This window comes from Squalius cephalus, assembly GCF_949319135.1.
Source record: "Squalius cephalus genome assembly, chromosome: 13".
NCBI classification, from domain to species: Eukaryota; Metazoa; Chordata; class Actinopteri; order Cypriniformes; family Leuciscidae; genus Squalius; species Squalius cephalus.
In genome coordinates this window covers 18,736,181-18,742,163 of record NC_137134.1, presented here as the reverse complement: position 1 = coordinate 18,742,163, position 5,983 = coordinate 18,736,181, and positions in this window count along the sequence as shown.

Below are 5,983 nucleotides of genomic sequence, written 5' to 3'. Positions count from 1 at the left end.
AAATAAATAACATGAAAAAATAATTAAAGTTTAAATTACAGTTATATGAGAAGAAAAATGCTGCAGAGTAATTTGGGAGACCAAAAATTAGCAAAGAAAAATCAGAAATAGGTTGCTTGTGATGATAAACACCTCGACTGACCAATCGGAATCAAGTATTCCAGAGAGAAACGACCCTTTTCACAGACTGTGGTGACGCGTTTTAACGGTCATCAGCATCGTAAATCCAGCAAAGTTTTTGATATTTTCATTTTATAAAAAATGTATGTACATTCATAACACTATACTAGGTATAATATTACCTTTGCATCAAATTACAAAAAAAAACTAGTTAATGCTGCTGTGAGGGTGTTTCTAATACAGCAGCTGTGGTAGTGATGGTAAAGTTGACATCTTTCTCTCTTCTTACTGCCCTTATCAATCTCTCTTTATACAGTTAGAGTTTTACTTATTATTTATTGGAGTTTTACTTTTGCTATTTAAGCAAATGGGAACACACACTCACACAAAAATAGCCTACATTCACCGCTATAGAAGTTTACCCAACTATGATGACTTCTGCTTCAGAGAAACCTGGAAATGTGAAAATGGTCATATAAACAAATCAACGCATTGCAACCATAGATACACGTAGATTCCTCATTCAACCGCTCCAGACATGTAGGCGGACCCGCCATCTTGCAACCGTCAGCGTGTCGTCACTCACAGTAAGAATCAATGATGCTCCAACATTGCAGAGCTGGTTGTGAAATCGTAGAGATTTAAATTTTCCGAAGAAATAGGATAAACTTTAACAGGTGAGAATGTGTTGGTTTTGTTTTTATATGTATTAACTCAATATTACATGTTTTTACTATGTTACTTTGCTGGAATCTATTTCATATATAGACATTCATACATATGCTTCTAACTACGGTTGCAGTCTTGCTCTCGAATGTTCACGGACTGGCTTTGACCGTTCCAATATGGTGGACAGCTTACGGCCCACTAGCAGGTATTTTTACCCTATTATTTTAATGTATTGCCGTAGTAAAAAAACACATTGGTTTGTAGCGCAAATAGTTTTACCATTAACAGCACTTTGTTATTCTACTCGCTATTTCCGTACAGCTTACTTCCGCGTTGAAAAATAATGAGGATAGAAGTTTACCCAACTCTGATGACTTCCGCTTCAGAGAAACCCGGGAAAAATGAAAAGTGTCACATAAACAAATAAATCAATGCATTGCTACAGCTACCAACCAATCAGATTCAAGATTTCTGTCAACATCATATATATCACCTTTTTTTTTAGGCCATTTTCAGTTAGTGGACAGATTTTTTTGGACTTGATTTATCGATGACACAAACAGAACCACACAAATTCTAGGATTGACCGGTTAGCCATGAACACCGTTGACGTTTGCCCTTCACTTTTTCAGCAATGCTGTTTGTGCGTCCATTGCTCATGTTCCTGCAAAGTTAAGGACCCTTCAGGCCTCTGGAACTGACGGGGGTCGTGTGACGGAGATTAAAACGTCGTCAGTTTAACCACATTCATCATGCTAAACTAAGCGTTTTCCAACACTGCCCTTCTCTTGTACTTCACCGCTCTCGGCACTCCATCACTCTCAAGTTTTAACTGCGCCCGATGTGAGGAGAAGAAAAGAGGCAGGTTCTTCATGCTAAGAGCTGTCAGAAATCATCTCATGCATTCAGCGCAGGCCTGTTGCTAACATGCTGACAGCTATATGATTCTTTTACACCAGTTTTATTGTGTTTTTAATACCACGTTTAATGTGTTTGGTCTTCCTGCTTTACAATGCATTCTGTCTTTTAATTAGTCCTATTATAATGAGTATGCTCTTCTGTTCTATATACAGTATTTAATGAGGTATATAAACAAATGTGTAAAAAAGGAGAATCCACTTTGTTCTTCGCTCACTTTGATCTAATAAACAAGGACAATTATTGGGCTAATGAATTAAAATAAGCCTCTAGAGTAATTATAATCACACTGGAAAAATTAATTTGACATTAATAGGATATTTGGCAAGATAAATAGACAGAACGGGACATGTCCGCACGTTGATTGATAATTGATAGATGGATGGCTCTTTTTACAAGAATGCCTTTTTAATTAATAATTAGAAACCATAACCACGAGCATTTAAAGTCTTACTGGATACATTAAAGATGCTGTATGGGATTTTTGGGCTTTAAATAATGTTACTTCGTGACAGGCATCATTAAAATAAGTGTCCGAGAAATAAAACTTAACAGAAAAATAAATAAATAAATCTCAAATGTTTTTTTTTTTTTGTGACAATTTTCTTAATGAGCTTATAAATCTCTCATTATACTATATTATCAGCCAATATTGGATTCAATCTTTTTGTCAACTTGTTTTCTTTTCATTTAGGATTAGTTTTATATTTCTATTTGCATCTGATTAATCGTAGGCCTCATTTATCTGAGAGTAGGCATCTAATTTTTTGCGTAAAAAAAGCATTATTTAGGAATAATTTTCACAATATTAAATAAAATATGAAGGAAAATTGCTCTGTTTATCACACTAGTGTGCTTTAATGTTAAATAAGGGTGTTTGTTTTAAAATGCTTTTATTTTGTAAAAAATGGCACAGTCACACTTGTGGTGTTCCCGGTCAAAAATGACGCATGTACTGTATCATTCCTATTGTGCACCCGACGCACAGCGGACTTTTCCCTCCACAGACGCACGTCAGTGAATTAGGGAATGAACTTGCGCTCCCGGGGGCGGTTCAGCGAAAAGAGGAGGCATGTTCTGGCGCAAACGTTCCCTGGTGCTATTTTGCAGTCCCAGAAAACAATTCCGCCACTGACCAGGAAAAACATAGTCAGTGGTGCGTTATTCAGATGCTATTTTAAGGGCGCATGCTTGGCCATAATGTAGCGTGTGCACAACGCACATTCACTTTGCTTTTCTACTCTACACAGACGCAACAGTTGCCATGTTTGCAAACCATACATAATTACAAGGAAAAATATTCCACACGAGGGAAATCATTGTGGTGTCCATGAAGATGTGAAAACATAGGCATAAATCTAGCTTACACATTTACCCAAATTATAATATACACCTGTTTAACCGAAGCTAATTTGAGTGGGTTTCTCCCATCCCCATACAATGTCACTTCTCTGTCTTTTACGGCACTGACGAGAACGTCGGTCTCCTCGGCTGTGAACCGCTCCTGGCGCGCGCCTGGCAAATCCGCCGTTATATTAGCAATCCACCATGGAACAAGCGCGCCTGCTTTTAAAGGGAATGTGAGATGACGCTCTGATTGGTTTATTGCATGTTACACCCAAACCACACCTATGAGTAATTAAGCTACTTCAGACCAACCCATTTTAGATTTGCGTCGGGCGCAAGAGTCCGCCCACAAAGTTACTTGCATTTCGCATTTGATACTTGTGTTTCAGATGATTTGTGTTTCTTTGATGTTCTCACACAGAAAAAGACGAAGATTTACAAATAAAGATGTTATAGCAGCACAGACACATATAAATGCTTCACAGTGTCTTGCTTGTCATTCATTTTGTAGCAGCACAATGGTGAAGAAGCTCTATGTGCATGATGTTCTTCATCAGGTCATTGATCGAGATTCTAGTGTGGTGGAGGCGATGCAGGATGAATCTCAGAAGAAATCCTACCTTGCCTCATAGGTGGGGATGAAGACCAGGACAAAGTTCCATCTTTCGACCAGAATCTAATGCTCCTTCACTGCAAGATTCATCCTGCATCGCCTCCTCCTCACTAGTGTCTCGATCAATGATCTGATGAAGAACATCATGCACACAGAGCTTCTTCACCATTGTGCTGCTACAAAATGAATGACAAGCAAGAAAACTGTGATGAAACAAAGAACATGAAAGAAAGATTCTTTTGAAACAGGGTCACTGCAGGTAACATGCTCCTGAAAACTACATTTTTCTCTTATTTTCAGTCTGGCCGGCCATTTATGAACGGGAACACAAGTGTGACTCTGTGCCATTTTGTACAAAATAAAAGTTTTTCAAAACAAACTTCCAGGTAAAACATTAAAGTAGACTAGTGTGATAAACAGTGCAATTTTTTTAATATATATTTTATTTAATATTTCCAAAATTATTCATAAATAATGCTTTTTTTTTACTCAAAAAATGAGATGCCTACTCTCAAATAAATGAGGCCTACGATTAATCAGATGCAAATAGAAATATAAAACTAGTCCTAATTGAAAGAGAACAAGTTGACAAAAAGATTGAATCCAACATTGGTTGATGATATAGCATAACAAGAGATTTATAAGCTATTTCTTACAGGCCGGTCATTTTTGAGTGTTATAGGGTTATAGGGTTTTGAACAGAACACAAGGGTTAAAGAAAATGTTTGCATGTCTTTGTAACCTTTTGTCATAACTCATCCTCTATGAAACAACTTTCCTTTTCGGCTGACGTCACTTGAGATAATTCCCATCATAATTTCTATTCCCGGTGAAATTGTAGTTTCATTTGGAAAAATGGTTACATTACTGAAATCAAAATAGCCTGCAGATGCAGTTCCATATTGATTTATTTCTAATATATTTAATTGCTTGTACTTTTGCTTTTTTACTCTAGACATTCAGGTTCCACGTTGCATACTATTTGTTAATAAGTCTGCGCTACAGAACTTTTTAACAAATGGCCCCTCTACACCTCCAAGCCTGGAAAACCAAGCCTGAAAATTAGGCATCTGTATCATAAATCTTGGAAAGTTATGATAATTTGCAATTCACTCCCTCATCAAAGGCAATATTACCCTAATTTATTATCTTCTCGCGTGTGAGGCGCTCAGAGGCCGTGGAGATAAGAGTCTATCAGGAGGAGGATTGATTTTCATTAACAGATTGTAATAAAGATGAACTGCTCGGCCCGCACGCTGACCAAGAGCCACACTTTATTGTAATTGGGCCAATTTATTTCATGAGCCACTGCCTCCACTTTTTAGTCTCTCCCCTTTCTTTTCTTTTCTCTCTCTCTCAGTTCATTACTGTAATGTTTCAACCACATCATTTATTCTCTTCCCATATTTCAGCTGCCAGACAAATTGTATATTCACTATTTCATATATCTGTCTTCACAGTATGGACTATTTACTTCTAGACCTACATTATATTACACTTTCTGAAGTGCAAACTGTAACCATTTAAAACAATTTAAGCGATTAACTAAATATTAAAGCCTAAAAGCCCTAAATTACATGGAAGGACTCGAATTGGTGAATCTTTTCATTCTTTTATTTACAGAAAACATCTGATTGAACCAATTCACTAGAGGGAATCAGGCTTTCCAACACTACATTTGAAAAACAGAACCATTCTGGATGAACTAATTCACTAAAATGAATTGTCGAACCAAAGCTACATATAAATAAGAGAGATCCATTTAGTGTGAACCGATTTACTAGAATGAATCATACCACCACATGAATGAACCGTACTTTTTACAAAGTCTATGGGAACTTCACGTCTCTAGACCTTGCTTTTTTTTTTTTTTTTCATTCCACTGACCAGCGTTTCACATTTTCAAAAGCGCATTAAAACGTGTTCTGAGCGAACCGGCCCTTACAGTAGCTTACATATGACGAATAGAACAGTTTAGAATGAACCGACTCACTAGAATGAATCGGACACACGCCACGTCAAATAAGCATTACATCTTGTAAACTGGGAATATTCGGAGACATTTTACCTGTACCACATGACCGCTATAACACCTGACTGCTGCAGATTTATTCCACAGAAGCGCATAATTTTCAGTTAACAGCTCCGAGTACGTCATCTCGAAATTACGATTACATGGCGGTAACGCAGCATTGCACAACCATGTGACATAAACAACAATCAACACCGTACAAATAATGTTTCAGTATGGTGTTAAGAGGATTTTGTGCTTACCTTTTCACAACTCTGTATGTTATGCTCAATACAATGCGATAA